Source organism: Balaenoptera ricei, chromosome 1, assembly GCF_028023285.1.
Source record: "Balaenoptera ricei isolate mBalRic1 chromosome 1, mBalRic1.hap2, whole genome shotgun sequence".
In the NCBI taxonomy this organism is placed as follows: Eukaryota; Metazoa; Chordata; class Mammalia; order Artiodactyla; family Balaenopteridae; genus Balaenoptera; species Balaenoptera ricei.
This window is the reverse complement of record NC_082639.1, coordinates 176547835-176563893: the sequence shown is the minus strand read 5'-3', so window position 1 is coordinate 176563893 and position 16059 is coordinate 176547835. Positions and strand designations below refer to the sequence as shown.

Below are 16059 nucleotides of genomic sequence, written 5' to 3'. Positions count from 1 at the left end.
GGATCTGGCATCTTTAGTTTTAAAAAGCTTCCCAGGGCATTCTAATGTGCAGCCAGGTCTGAGAACCTCTGTTTTGGGGGTTTACATAACTTTTACTACTATGATTTTCTGTCTAGCTATCCATGTTCTAATATGAGCGAACTTCTGCATGAAGGAAAGGCATATACCTGCTTGGGGGTACTGATAGATAAAAAGGGTAGATTCTGGCTTTAGTAATAATAAGATGAATAATAATGATACTGATAGCCATTAGTTACTGAATACTTACGTTCGGCAATGCACTAATCTTTCTCTATTAGCCCTATAGGATAAACACTACTGTTATTCTCAGTTTTACAGATAAGGAAACCAAGACTTACAGACATCATGTAATTTCCCCACAGTCACACAGCTAATAAGTGGCAGAGCCAGAACTTGAACTTGGTCTGTCTGGTTCCAAAGCTCCAACTAATCGCTCCCCTAAGACGATAAACTTAAGTATATACACAAGAATATTTGGGGCGAGGGGATGAGGTGTCAGAAAAGGAGAATTCACTGAGTGAGAATAATATGTTTCTGTATTTTAAAGAGATCATTCTTTTCTGAAAAAAGAAAAAAGATATGTTTGGATGCTTTCTTTTTTTCTTTTAAATCCAGTATTTCTCTCCTAAAAACCTATGGAAATTCAAAGCAGGCAGCAGAACCCAAGGGCTTGAACACAGGTGTTGGAATTAGGCAGTGGCTTCTGAGTTTAGCTCATCTTTATTCTCTGGGTTCCCAGTTTCAAGAACGGAAATGGTTGCTTCTTATATGAACGTGTATGAAATAGGGTGCATCCTTATGTGATTCTCTGGTCCACACTGGATAATCACTGGACCGTGCAGTGTAAAATCCTGGTGTTTTTCTTTCTCCCTAGATAGGAACAACTGTTTTTTGGTTGTTTTTTTTTTTTGGCTAGTAAATCTGAGTTCTTGCTCAGACTACTGCATTAATCCTTTAATGCCTATTAAAAGATCAGAACAGTTCCAGGCCAAGGCCCTAGAAATTCCATCTCCAGTTCCAGGCCTTCGTATGCATCCCCATACATATGAAGGAATGTTGCAGATCAAGGCAGCCAATAAATATTTGTTAAATGTGGGAGTGAGTGAATTTTGCAAATATGGACCGTAAGAGAAATAGCACCTTGCATATTGCTAAGGACTTCTTGGGAAATGAGCGATGCCTTAGTCCACTGGTCTGCTCCCAGTTTCTCCATGGGGCCACTTGGTCTGTTAGCCAGCTCCTAATTCCTACCTGGGGGAAGTTTTTGTACTCTAAGCAAAGCAATATCAATAGGATTAGAAACATCTTATTATCACCAACCTCTGTTTATATCTCTCAGCCTGCATGAAGGGATACTGACTTCTTCTTTACTGTCAGTAGCATTTTTCATGTTATAAGTTAGGAAAAATTCAGAGTCCCCGGGGGCACAGAAAGAACAGGAGTGAAGCTACTTGCCCGCCCATATGAAAGCCAAGACTATATTTGATGCATTCTTGTTGTGGATGGTCCCGCGGGGACACCTGGATCAACCCTTGCTCCCTCTGTGAGTTCGAACTGCTGTCCCTGGAGTTATAGTGGGACAGTTGGGCCTGTGTTCTTGGGTCCTCAGCCGGACAACACAAGTATTTTTAGGGTTCTTCTTGTTTCAATCCAATTTCTGCTTGAAACTTTAACACATGCAGGCTGCACTGAAACAACTTTTAAACTACTCTCTGGGTAGTGTAGGAGGGCTTGGATTAGTACTACAGCCTTTAAGCACTTTTTTTTTTTTTTTGCTAAATATCCAACAGGCTGAACAGAGGAAATTTAAGTCTAACCCTGGGGGGACCCCTGTTTAGTCATCTGTCTAGACAGACGAGTTCATATAATGGGCCTCTCTGTTTCTTTTGCTTTGTTATAACAGACGGTGGTCCCTTCCTTTCAACTTTGTGAGGATGTCAACCTTTGGTTTTTTGATCCCAGCCTACCACTGATAAGCCAAGAAAGTGACTCATACATGAGCCAAAGATGACTCTTGAGGGTGACACTTAGTCTGTGATATAATAGAAAGAAAATACAGGTTTTGCATAAAGGAGAATCCTGGGTAAAATGCTGACTGGGAAATATTGGGCAAGCCAGTTACCCTCTCTGAACCTCATTTTTCTTTTCTCTAAAATGAGAATTGATTTTTAAAAATACGCTTGTTAATGGTACTTTAAAAAAAAAGAAATTAACACATAAAAATGCCTTGCATGTGGTAGGGAATGAATATATTTTTTATTCATTCATTCATTCATTCACTTATTTCAAGGTGATCAGTGAAGACTCTTTCTTGCTTTTGTATTCTGAGAACTATAGGAAAACCAGAAATTCCAACCCATGTTTTTAATATCGAGTTATACATTGAGAAAAGCAAGTGATATATTTTTTTAAAGCCTAAGAAAAAATTTAAAGTGGTACCAATTTCTGTCAGAGGAAAATAATACTGAAGATATCAGTTAAACATTGGTACAAGGAAATAAGGCAGAATGATATCCTTTGTCTTATCAGGACGGCTCAAAACTTTCAGAACCTGCCTAAAAGAACTCTGTGTGTTAGTAACTATTTCTACAACTAAGTGGTACCTCTCTCTCCCTTGTTATTTCACTTTAATCCCTTCCTGGATTGTCCCTGAAAACAATGATGTGGAAAATACTGTTTTATTCAATTTAATTCAGTAAATATTCACTGAGCATGTACTGCCTCAAGGGCTTGCTGCCTGAATCACACGGGTGGATAAAAATGAGGAGAGTAGGGGTGGATCCCCCCAGAAGAGGCAGCACAGACAGCCCAGAGGAAGGCCCTGGGATCACATAACGTAGGTGTAAGTGGAGGCGCCCTATTTCTAGTTATGTAACATTGGACAGGGCACACGCCCTCTTTAAGCCTCGGTTTTTTAGCTTCCACCAAAATGGGACAATCACGGTGCCTATGTGACAGATGGCATGCCCCTCAAAACTTGTAGTGTTACTTTTGTCATTCTTCTTTTTATTGTTATTCTTATATTATCCCTGCCCTCAAGCAGCTTATAGCCTATTTGTGAAGACAAATTGATACACCCACTGCCCTACACAAAGCAGAACCATTAAAAAGTTGCTGAATGATATTTACAAGCTAAGGCCAATGGAAACACAAAGACAAGGTGACTGGGTAACGAAGCCAGCTTTTTAAAACATCGATCCCTATCGTACATAGAATGATATGTGTACCTGAGCAGTGAATAGCCAGAGCCTCGGTATGAAAAGGGAAATAGGACAGTCAGCATCTCCTTCAGCTGTTAAAGGACAGAAGCAAGGGATGTCTGTGTTGACAGCAAAGCTTTTCACATTTCAGAGTACAGTTCTTGACGTTTTCATACATTGAAATTCCATTAGAGCCCAGTGCTTTACGTGGCTTCGGATATGGTATGTCTGAGTCATGTCTCTTTCAATACAACTGCAATCAATAAAAAAGCCCAGTAAAATGTGGTTAACCACAAGGACATCCCTGCCGACCAACCCCACCCCCAATCAGCACTGTGATTCTTTCAGTCTACTGCTCCCTCCCCCGCCCCCCATAGACTCTGTATTGAGAGAGGCTTACGCCTCTTCAAGTACAAAGAACAGAAAGGCCCACTCTTGTGCCGCTTGCCTGCCCCTCGTGTTGTCTAGCTTGCCCCACTCCTGACCCCCAGGGAGCCCCATACTGTCCTGTGCCTTGGGTGACTGTGGCCAGAGAGGAACTCTGCCCAGGGTCATGGGTACACAGAATAGATGTCTCCAGAGGATGCGGCCTGAGGTCCCAGAAGGCCTTACTGAGTAAGAAATCTTGTCCTTTCTCTTACTGATACAACTGGCCTCCTCCTGTATCCTCTGTAAAGTGAATCTTGAGGCCCACCCTGGCCATCACCTCCTTCGTTTTAATTCCTTCTGTATCTTGTAGTGTTTTTTCCTTCTTGCTGTTACACACAAGGGGCCTGAGGCAGCAGCAAGGGTTGTGAATGCAGAGGGGAGGGGAGGAAAGGAGGGTGGGAGCCAGACAGGTGTGCAAAGGACAGAGACAGCTGTCGCCGGCTTGCTGTTTGGACTTGGCCGTTCGTTACCTGCTGGAGCAGTGCATTCCCAGGCCAGCGAAGCAAGAAGGGTGTCTGCCAGCAGACTCGAGCTGTCATCCCGGAAGTCCTTGACCTTCCATCACCCACAGGGGAAATCGGGCCTCCCGATCACCTTTAATTGTCAAAGCAAACCAAGAGAATGTGCTCCGTTTTCTTTATTCTTAGGAAAATGGTGCCCCTTTCTTTGTTCCCGCTCAAAGTCTGCTTTGATATTTTTTCTCAAAGTTGCCATTTGGGAGGAGGTTTTATTTAAAAGCTCTGAGGTTAGATATTTGGAGAGTGAGATGAAGCCAGTTGAAAACGGTGTCCTTTTTGTGTTCTTAACCGAGGGAAGTTCAGTCCTGACCTCTGAATCAGTGAAGGCCAAAGTTTAAGTCACTGGCTGTGATATAATCTAATTTTACCACTTTCCACTACTTGCTTCTAGTTAATAGAGAGAAAGGTGGACCTAAATATGTCTAACTACACTTATTTTACTTACTGGGGGAACCAGTTACCCTTTGCTAAGGACCTGTATCTAGTTTCTTTTATTCACACTTGGTGTTTGGTCCATGACAACAATGACAACAGCGACAAGAATAATATTTATAATAAAAACATTTATTACTTACACTGATGTAGTGCTTCCTCTACCCCAGGTACCCTCCTAAGCATTTAGGGATATTGACTCATTTGATCCTGGCAATAATGGATAGGCATTATTATTTTTTTCCATTTCCCATAGGAGGAAACCAAGGCACAGAGATAGATTAAATCACTCCCAAGATCAATAGCTAATAGGTGGAAGAGCCAAGGCACCCCACCTCCCATATTTGCCACTGTCATCATGACTCGCTCGCATGAATTGAAGTTTGAGCGATCACGTGACACAGAAGCAGCAACGTGGTGTAATGGTTAAGGGCATAACTCCAGAATGAAAACTGCTTAGGCCTGTTTGTTTGGGGAAAGGCAGGCCACTCTGAAAGTAGAGTCCACCTGGCGTAAAATATAGAAACCATTTACGTATGAGAAACCTATGCGGTACGTATACACACAGTGTTCCTTCGGGTCTAAACTGAAAAGAGCAGTCAACACGCCAGGTTCCCTTCAGGTGACTTTCTTAAACGAACCCCTTTGATGAGCAAACAGTACACACGTTTAGAGAGTTGGAGGATTTTTAATATCTTTATTTGAATTGCACAAAGCAGCCAGATGTAGCTTGGCCCTGGGCTGCAGCCTATATGTGTCTGGCTGCCAAAAAGCAACGGTGCCCCGCCTGGGATGCCGAGGATTCCAGACCTGTTACCTTGGACGTGTAATATTTACCAGATTTTCGCTTCATCTGGAGATGGAGAGCAGAGCTGCCCGGAGTAGGGGTGTCTGCGGCTGCTGGGAAGGGAGGTCCGTGTGCAGAGGCATCCCTGAATGACCAGGGAGCTGGGCAGATGAACAGAGGTCTGCCTTTTGCTGGCAACTGGGACTCCAGGAAAAAATAACAGAAGCTACGCCGTTGGGGTACCCATCAAACTCACAGCGCTGAGTGCTTTTGCTTTCACAGTCCTAGTTTATCCTCACATCTCTAGGCGATAGATGCTGTCTTGTCCCCATTTTAGAGACGGGCACAGTGCGGTTTCGAGAATTAACTGGATTGCCACATAGCTAGCTCTGTTCCAAGGTCTATCTTTACTTTTACTTTAGTAAAGCTGGTTTAGAGCAAAGGATGATGGTGGCCACGTGGGGCTGAATCGTTCCCTGTAGCCTCTCTTGATTCTCATTTCCTCTGACCTTCCCAACCTCCCTGCCAGGAAGGTGTTCCTCACATTTTACAGATGAGGAAACTGAGGCCTAGAAAGGTTAAGAGATGTGCCCAGGGCCAGCTTTTACGTGGCAAAGCCAAATCAGAATCTGGGTCTGCTGAGTCCCAAACCTTAAATCTCCTCGTGTTACAGCACGATGTCTTCTTCATCAGGCGCCAGTGCCAAGATTACAAACAAAACCCCATCCTGAAACTCTGGACAAGGACAGCTCTCTGTGGGGTTCCTAAATTTTGAGAAGGGCCTGGAGGCCGAGTTCCAGACAGTCTGAACTGAACCCTGCGTGTCAATAAGCAGAGCTAGTAAATGACATATTGTTATTGTGTGTGTGTGTCCATGCACACACAGTGGGGCAGTCGTAGGCTGGAGCAGGTGAGAATTATTTTCAAGTCGAAGAGATCAGCGGTTGCCAGATCAGCACATGTGTAATGAACCATACTTCACTTTCATCATCACTTCATCCGATGAGTAAATAGTGACAGGATCCCCAAGGTCAGGGAAAGGAGATGGTGAAAACTGCCTCTAGTTCTTTCTGCCCTTCCCGGATGGGGGCTGCCACCGGGACCCTCGACACAGCTATAATTTTGTTCTTTTTTTTTTTTGGTGGAGCATTCGTGTGAAAATGAAGCCAGAGCATTGGAAGCAGCCCCCTGGCCGCACCCGAAGGGCTCAGGGCTGTCTTCCAATGAGGCTGGAGATAGAAACGGAAGAGCCAGCTTGCCGGGGGCACCTTGCAAGAGCCCTTATTCGCTACTACTCCCTTTGCTTTGGGGGATGATGCTTTGGTTGAATCTCACCCCAAAAGCAGTATTTTTAGCCGAAGGTGGAAAATTATAAAAGCAAAGGTGTGAAATGAAGCTCTTTGGTGAGTGTTCTCAGTGGAAGAACAGTCAGCCCAGCATAGAGAAAGTTGCTCCAAGATCCACGTCCAGACTCGGGGCCGGGCCCCTGATTCACCGAGGCGCCGGCTCTCGTGAAACCCATGAAGGGACTAGTTTTAAGGCCTTGGTTTCACTTCTACATTGAAGTAGGTAGGCAGGTTCTTTTCTCTGCGGAAGTTCAGAGTTTTTCTCTGCTGGCTTCACAGTGCCACTGTGTCCTGTGTTGGACATTTGGTCACAGGAACTGAATCCAAAGGATGATTTTCCATCATTTCAATTTCTTATTTGGGGGGGATTTTGAATACAACAGACCTTGGTTATGCTACTATTTTGTTGAGTGGGTTTTGTTCCATGAGTGGATTTGGTCTATACATTCCCTTTTCTGATTTGGTTTTGGTATCAAGGTTATACTGCCTGTGTAAGTGAGTTGGGGTATCTCCCCATTTCCTTCTCTGGGATAGTTTGCATGGATTGGAATGATATGTTTCCTAAAAGTCTAGTGAGATTCCTTTGTACAACTGCCTGGGACTAGTATTTCTTTTTTTTTTTTTTAAACATCTTTATTGGAGTATAATTGCTTTACAATGGTGTGTTAGTTTCTGCTTTATAACAAAGTGAATCAGTTATACATATGTTCGCATATCTCTTCCCTCTTGCCTCTAGTATTTCTTTGTAGGACCTTACATAATGATATTATTTTTTAAATATTTATATGCATTTTCATCCTTCTAATTTCTTTTTTTCCCCCCCATTCCTTTTTTTTTTTAATTGAAGTATAGTTGATATACAACGTTGTGTTAGTCTCTGGTGTACAGCAAAGTGATTGTTATACATATATATTCGTTTTCATATTCTTTTGCATTATGGTTTATTATAGGATACTGAATTTAGTTCCCTGTGCTATACAGTAGGACCTTGTTGTTTATCCATTTCATGTATAATAGTTTGTGTCTACTAATCCCAAACTCCTAATCCAACCCTCTCCCACCCAAAAATACGGAACGCTTCACGAATTTGCGTGTCATCCTTGCACAGGGACCATGCTAGTCTTCTCTGTATCATATTCCAATTTTAGTATATGTGCTGCCGAAGCAAGCACTCCCCATTCTTTTTTTTTTTTTTTAATTTTATTTATTTATTTATTTATTTATTTATTTATTTATTTATTTATGGCTGTGTTGGGTCTTCATTTCTGTGCGAGGGCTTTCTCTAGTTGCGGCAAGTGGGGGCCACTCTTCATCGCAGTGCGTGGGCCTCTCACTATCTCGGCCTCTCTTGTTGCGGAGCACAGGCTCCAGACGCGCAGGCTCAGTAGTTGTGGCTCACGGGCCTAGTTGCTCCGCGGCATGTGGGATCTTCCCAGACCAGAGCTCGAACCCGTGTCCCCTGCATTGGCAGGCAGATTCTCAACCACTGTGCCACCAGGGAAGCCCCCCATTCTTAATGGAAGTACTGTTTATATACAGCAAAATGCACAGATCTTAAGTGTGCAACTTGATGAGTTTTGACAAAAATACACCTTCGACACAATCTTGAAGCAGAAGAGAGTGGAGTAACTTGCCTGCAGTGAAACAGCCAGTGTTTAGGCAAAGGAGTCAGGATTAAGAAAAGGAGGATGAAAGTTCCCAACTCCTGCTCCCAATATAATGCTGAGATCATCTTCAAATACCATCTCTAGTTTCCTCAGGAGCACAGGTCTTTAACGGGCTTTCCTTTCCAAGCTCTGGTGGTATATGGAGCTATGATGTGCTCTTTCTCTCTTGATCCCTCATCTCAGTTTTTGCAAATAAATATTTATGGGGGCGAGGAGGTTGTCATATGACACAAGCCTACTGTAAATTGTTTTTAGAGTCTTCTTGGAAATAACTGGGGTTTTTTTTTGTTTTTTTTTTAACATCTTTATTGGAATATAATTGCTTTACAGTGGTGTGTTAGTTTCTGCTTTATAACAAAGTGAATCAGTTATACATACACATGTGTTCCCATATCTCTTCCCTCTTGCATCTCCCTCCCTCCCACCCTCCCTATCCCACCCCTCTAGGTCATCACAAAGCACCGAGCTGATCTCTTTGTGCTATGCGGCTGCTTCCCACTAGCTAGCTATTTTATGTTTGGTAGTGTATATATGTCCATGCCACTCTGTCACTTCATCCCAGCTTACCCTTTCCCCTCCCCTAACTGGGTTTTTTAATCAAACACTACATGGTTAGGAAAAGTTTCAAGGAGAAATAAAATGCAAAAGGAAAGGCAATTCCCAGTCAGGAGGAAAGAAAACTATGTGATAGAGCCTTAAACTTGGGGATTCTGCCCTGGGATATTACAGGAGAGCTGTGGAGCTGGATTTATGATCTAAACAGAGGTTTTAATGGGAAGCCTAACAGCACAAATGCACCCACATTTAGACAGGATATCGAACTGCTGTTTTGTGGCTGTATAATCCTCCTAGGATTTGTAAGTGATCTTTTAGGAAAGTTGAAACTGCAAGGCGGGAAAGCATGTGCCTTTTTAAAAAAGCGTATCATCTATTGTAAATATGAATCTACATTAAGAAAAACACAAGAACATTTTGAAATGCAGTAACAGGATTGCTCTTTTGCCCTTCAGAGGTCCCTTTTCTGTTTGATGGGAAAGCAAGTGACATGGGGGTGGGGAGGGAGTCACAGGCTTTCAGTGTCACACATGCTCCTATTGGCTTTAGAGGAGGTAGGAATTCTTACTAAGAAGTGGCAGCCCTTGCATAAACGGTTTATCCCTTTAACCATGATGTCGGGTAGTTTTTTACCAAAGAATTTTAACACAGCTACCTGTCAGAGGATTCGCCAGATTTGGTGATATGTCCTATGAGTCAGGTTTCAAGGTTTCAAGGAGTTAGAAGTTGCAACAAGATTAACCACAAACTTCTGAAGAACTTTCCATGAAACACATATTCAAGTAAGAAATGTTGCCTTTGGATTTCCCAACCTAAAAAGGTAGAGCGTAAACACACACTGACCAAAAAGTACCACATTCTGGAGCCTCCCAAAAATTGTGAAATGACACAAGAATGTCTTTCCTCCACCCTTTCCTTCATTTTGGCCTCACAGTTTGTCATGCATGGCGATTTTGTGGTGGGGTGACCGTTCTGTAGAGATGAGATATAGGGAAAGTTTATTTAAGGTTTATTTAAATAATAGAAAGTAATTCACAGGGTTTTTCCCCCCCTCCTCCTCCAGAACATCTTGATTCATTTTTAAAAAATGAAAAAAAACAAAAAGGAATTACGTAGCATACGTGTTTTGAATGCATTGGGTATGTGTCTTATTTTTAGTGACAGTGTATTGTCATTTATTATTTTATAGGGTTAGAAGTTATCATCTTTTTCACGTAGATAATTTAAATTGCTATGTATGTTGGAATAGAGTCAGGACAACTTGACATGGAAAAGGCATTAGCAGGTGTGTGGTCTATTTGCCAAGCTGAGAAAAGCAAGTATGTTAAATACTCTACTCTGTGTTATAAACATGATTGTGTATAAATGGGTTTATCTTATGTTATGAAGTGAAGTACTAAAAGTAGTCCATTGTATTGATAAGTCACTTTCACTCTGTCGCCACCACTTACTGGCTATGTGACCTTAGATAAATTATGTAATCCTCCTAAGCCTCAGTCTCCTCGTCTGCAGAATGGGAATGAAAAGAGTGTCTACCTTGTCGAGTCTTTGTGAGGCTTAAATGAGATAATGCAGGTAGGACTCTGAGTTGCTGCTGTTATTATTGGCATGTCACATATTGAGAGGCATACTTCCCAGGCAGTGGATTTACCATGCATTTGCTTCACCTCATTCTTCCTTAAGCTCGGGGCTGTGGACAGTCCTTCACGTGCCTAGGGTCTGGCCACAAAGGGACAGAAGGCAAAACTCAGATCTGTTGGTTGAAACTCAGCCTGGAGGATGACCTGCAGGGGGTTCAGGGAAGCCAGGGAAGCAGATGAGGGTTGGCTACAGGTGCTTCGGAGGCTGCCCATGTGCATGTCGAGGTCTCGGGCAGGTGTGGCTCATAGGACTGATGACACCGTGATCTCACAGCCCCCCGAGAGTGGCTCAGATTCTGTGCACTGTAACCTGAGTGGACCCTTCCCAAGTCTGAGGCGATGTGATGAGTGGGAAGAACACCTGTTGGGAGCCAGGGTTTGGGTTTGATCATCCACTTACCAGTGTTTTCTTAATTTTTTAATTTTATTTATTTATTTTTTTATTTATGGCTGTGCTGTGTCTTCGTTTCTGTGCGAGGGCTTTCTCTAGTTGCAGCAAGTGGGGGCCACTCTTCATCGCGGTGCACGGGCTTCTCATTATTGCGGCCTCTCCCGTTGCGGAGCACAGGCTCCAGACGCGCAGGCTCAGTAATTGTGGCTCACGGGCCCAGTTGCTCCGCGGCATGTGGGATCTTCCCAGACCAGGGCTCGAACCCGTGTCCCCTGCATTGGCAGGCAGATTCTCAACCACTGCGCCACCAGGGAAGCCCTTACCAGTGTTTTCTGATCACTAACTCTGAGCCTCAGTGTCCTTATCTGCAAAGTCGGAGATCAACCTCAAAAGTTGTCTCCGGGGGATTAGATGCACTTGTGTCAGCAAATGCCTGTTGTCTTTGAGGGATCTCTGGGGAAGCGTGGCTAGTACATTCTTCTTCAGTGACAGTGTCAGAATGGCTGTCATCAAAAAGACAGCAAATGACAAGTGTCGACGAGGATGTGGAGAAAAGGGAACCCTTGTGCACTGGTGGTGGGAATGTAAATTGGTGCAGTCAGTATAGAAAACAGTATGGAGATTCCTCAAAAAATTAAAAATAAAACTACTGTATAATCCAGCAACTTCACTTCTGGGTATTTAGCTGAAGAAAACAAAGACATTAATTTGAAAAAATATATGCACCCCTATGTTTATTGCAGCATTATTCACCATAGCCAAGAGAAGGAGGCAACCTAGTTGTTTATTGACAGGCGAACAGAAAAAGATGATGTGGTATATATGCAATGGAATGTTACTCAGCCATCAAAAGAATGAAATCCTGCCATTTGTGACGACATGGATGGACCTAGAGCGTATTATGCTAAGTGAAATAAGTCAGACAGACAAAGACAAATACCATATGATTTCACTAAAAAACAAAACAAATGAGCAAACAACAAAACAGAAGCTGACTCATAGATTCAGAGAACAAACAGGTGGTTGCCAGGGGGTAGAAGGGTGGGGAGATGAGTGAAATAGGTGAGGAAGACCAAGAGGTACAGACTACCAGTTATAAAATAAATAAGTCATGGGATATAATTTACAGCATAGGGAATATTGTCAATTATATTACAACTTTGTGTGGTGACAGGTGGTAATGAGACTTACCATGGTGATTATTTTGCAATGTATAAAAATGGTGAATCACTATGTTGTACACTTGCAACTAATATAAAATTGTAGGTCAATTATACTTCAATTTTAAAAGATATTAAAAAAGAATAAGTGTAAATACAGTCATGCCACCTTGCACTTATGAATCACTTTGCATTTAACAAAGTCCGTTCACATACATCATCATATTTGAGCCTGACCAGAGCCCTGTAAAGTGGTCACCAGCTCCCAAGGCACAGAGAGGTTCAAGACAACACAGCTTCAGAGGTAAACAGGAATTCTTACCAAGAAGTGATAGTCCTGTGTGTAAACCCTTCATCCCTTTAACCGTGAGATTTGGGAGTTTTTTACAGAAGGGTTCTAGCACAACCACATGTCAAGACGAAGACCAGTCTCCTCGCTTAGCTGCAACAGACAATATTGGATCAAGAGCTAGAAAATAACACACAAACACATGCTTGACTTAACAACGAGCCGAGGAGAAGGAGCAGACACATAGACCTCATATCTCGCCTTCAAAACCTCAATGAGGCTTTTCGGAAGCTCAGCCTCTGAACCCTCAGTGCTATCTGGTTCCTTCCCCATCTTTCCTCTCTGAGGAAAGTTGAAGATTCAAAGGGCTAGAACCAGACTTGTCTAATAAGCCTCAGCACAGTGTCACACGTTGTCAGGGTGTTCACATTTCAAAGGTCATCTGGTTCTGTTATCTCTCCTTGAATCTTGTCCTAAGATTCTGGCTGTTGCCAGGGAAGTTCCTGACTCCTTTTGTGTATGGTTCTGACACTTAGAAGGCTCATCATTTACTGAGCTTTGGCTGTTCTTCTGGAACTCTCCACCCACTGGATGGAAAGTTCCCTGTGCTCTACAGTAGGTCCTTGTTGATTATCTATTTTACATACAGTTAGTGTGCATATGTTAATCCCGAACTCCTAATTTACCCCTCTCTGACCACCTTTCCCCTTTGGTAACCATAAGTTTGTGTTCGAAGTCTGTGAGTCTGTTTCTGTTTTGTAAATAATTTCATTTGTATCATTTTTTTTAGATTCCACATATAAGGGATATCATACGATGTTTGTCTTTGTCTGGTTTCCTTCACTTAGTATGATAATCTCTAGGTCTATTCATGTTGCTGCAAACAGCATTCTCTTAAAGGCAGAGAAAATTCCTGCCATCCACAGGGTTTCAGCTACCGCTGCTGTTTGGACATATGTGACCTTTTCTTTGTTCCTGGTTAGGAGAGTCTTCCTGGCATGGGGCTCTGAGAGTAGGGTGCAGCCTTTCGTCTTTTACGCTCTGTGGTCTGTTAATAATATAAGCTTACATTTCTTGAGCACTCACTGTGTTCATAGTCATTGCCTTAGTTAACCCTTGTAGCGATTCTTAGAGGCAAGAGGTGGTATTATCACACATTAAAGGTAAATGAATCTGAGTCCTTGCTCTCATGCTGTCATCTGTCAGGTAAACATCTAAAGAGAGAGCTATCAGACACAATAGGCTAAGTGTTGTCTGGCCCAAAGAAGGGAGAGATTGCTTCTGCCCTGGAAGAGCTGGAAATTCTTCTGATAAGAGGGGAAACTGGGCTGGACCTTCAAGAATGAGTAGAATTTGCCAAATGTAAAGAAGCAGTTTCTAGGTGAAGGATTCACGTGGCATGGGTGTGGTGGTATGTCAGCACTTGGCATGTTTGGAGATTGGAAGTCATATGGTGCATTTAGGGCTTCGGGGAGGGTCCACTGTGGCGGGTGTCGGGGGGGAGGGGACACGGCAGCAGAGATGGTGACGTGCCCATGAAGCTAGAAATGTAGGTTGGGGTCACAGGGGGCAAAGCAAGATACGTCTTGAAGTTGTCTCTTTATTTGAAAATTGTCAAGACTTTTCACAGGTTAGAGTTTATGAGAGAGAAAAGGATGGCTGAGAATAAAAGTGGGCTTGCTTTGTACCACGGTGTCTGTGTTGCTAGAAAGGGCAGGCCAAGCTTTTTAATCTTGAATCTCCGTAACCTCAAGAGTAGCCAGTGACTCTCCCAGCCTTAGAGTCTAGTCCAAGCCCAACATCCTCCTAGACACGAGGAAACTGAGTCCTGGAGAGGTTGCTGCTGCCCCATAGTGAGATGTACCAAGAGATCGTACCGCCCTGCCCTCTTCAGGCTCACATCTGAAAAGCCCCTCCCATATTGTGCATTTTATTTTATTTTTTATTTTTTGCCTTTTAATCTTCTAATTTTTTTTGATTAGAGTATAGTTGCTTTACAATGTTGTATTAGTTTGTGCTGTCCAGCAAAGTGAATCAGTTATACAGATACATATACCTACTCCTTTTGCAAATCAAAACTACAGTGAGGTATCGCCTCATGCTGGTCAGAATGGCCATGATAAAAAATCTACAAACAATAAATGCTGGAGAGGGTGTGGAGAAAGGGAACCCTCCTACACTGTTGGTGGGAATGTAAGTTGGTGCAGCCACTGTGGAGAACATTATGGAGGTTCCTTAGAAAACTAAAAATAGAGCTATCATATGACCCAGTAATCCCACTCCTGGGCGTATATCCGGAGAAAACCATAATTCAAAAGGATGCGTGTACGCTGATGTTCATTGCAGCACTATTTACAATAGCCAGGACATGGAAGCAACCTAAATGCCCCTCAACAGAGGAATGGATAAAGAAAATGTGGTACATATATACAATGGAATATTACTCAGCCATAAAAAGGAATGAAATTGAGTCATTTGCAGAGATGTGGATGGACCTAAAGCTTGTCATACAGAGTGAAGTAAGTCAGAAATAGAAAGACCAACATTGTATAGTATCACTTATATGTGGAATCTAGAAAAGTGGTACAGATGAACTTATTTGCAAAGCAGAAATAGATCCATATGGTACATTTTAAATCCCTCCACAGTCCAAATGGCCACCATCCAAGACCTGTTGCCACTTGCACTTTTCACTTCCCTTCATTCACACTAGACTTGTGAGAAAAGCTGGTTTGATTGAAGGCTGGGGAAAAAGGACTGACTCTGTGCTGTGTCTCTATATATTAGACTCGTAAAATGCTTTTAGGATTCTGGGATCCTTCTCTGGGATATTTTATGTTGCTGAACGTGCTGCGAAGTTCGTGTGTCTGTATGTGCACCACCAACCCCCGTCATTCTCCCCATCGGTGTTACCCTTCATGGAAACAAAGCAGCCCCGGAGGCCCACCAAGAGCAAGGCCATGTGTCTGTCCTCTGCAAGATTAGAAGCTGTAGTGGAGGATCCCAGGCACCCACAGAGCCATGGACATGAGCTTAGACATGTGTATGATTATAGTAGAGCTATGGAGAACACATATTTGCCTCTGAGAGCCCCTCAGCTTCCTTCTTACAATGAACAAGGAGTAATTAATGTATAATCAGTTGGTTTCAAAAAAAAGGAAGCAAAGTGGTCATCTGGCATTTGTAAAAGTCCATCTGTGTTTGGGCTGCACTGATTGCCTGTTCAAGGCAGAATGACTTCTGTGAAGCCATCTTGAAGGGAGGAGAGGTCACAGCTGATCCCCTACATCCAGAGGGAAAATTTTAAAAGTGCAGTAAACTTCTGGGCAATTGTGGACTCGCTTTATACACCAAAAAGTGATTTTGTCATTGAGGCTGATGGTCAAAAAACATCTCTGAGTCTTTCTTCTTCTTCTTCTTTTTTTTTTTAATTGCTTTTGTAATTTTTATTTTTGGCTGAGCCACGCGGCTTAGGGGATCTTAGTTCCCCGACCAGGGATCGAACCCATGCCCCCTGCAGTGGAAACCTGGAGTCCTAACCCCTTGACTGCCAGGGAAGCCCCTCTGAGTCTTTCTTATGCCCACTGCTGTGGCTGCCTGTGGTCCAGTCTCCCCCTTACCCAC

The 16059-nt window shown here is 43.0% G+C and overlaps 1 protein-coding gene and 1 non-coding gene across 4 annotated transcripts in view; one reads left to right on the top strand and one right to left on the bottom strand.

Moving 5' to 3' along the window:
* Positions 1-16059, top strand: part of TGFB2 (transforming growth factor beta 2) — an 82197-nt gene that overhangs the window by 23542 nt on the left and 42596 nt on the right. The gene's annotated exons all lie outside the window — the stretch shown is intronic.
* On the bottom strand, positions 7797-7905 carry LOC132354504 (U6 spliceosomal RNA). Its single transcript, XR_009499326.1, has one exon. It is a non-coding gene; the product is annotated as a U6 spliceosomal RNA (small nuclear RNA).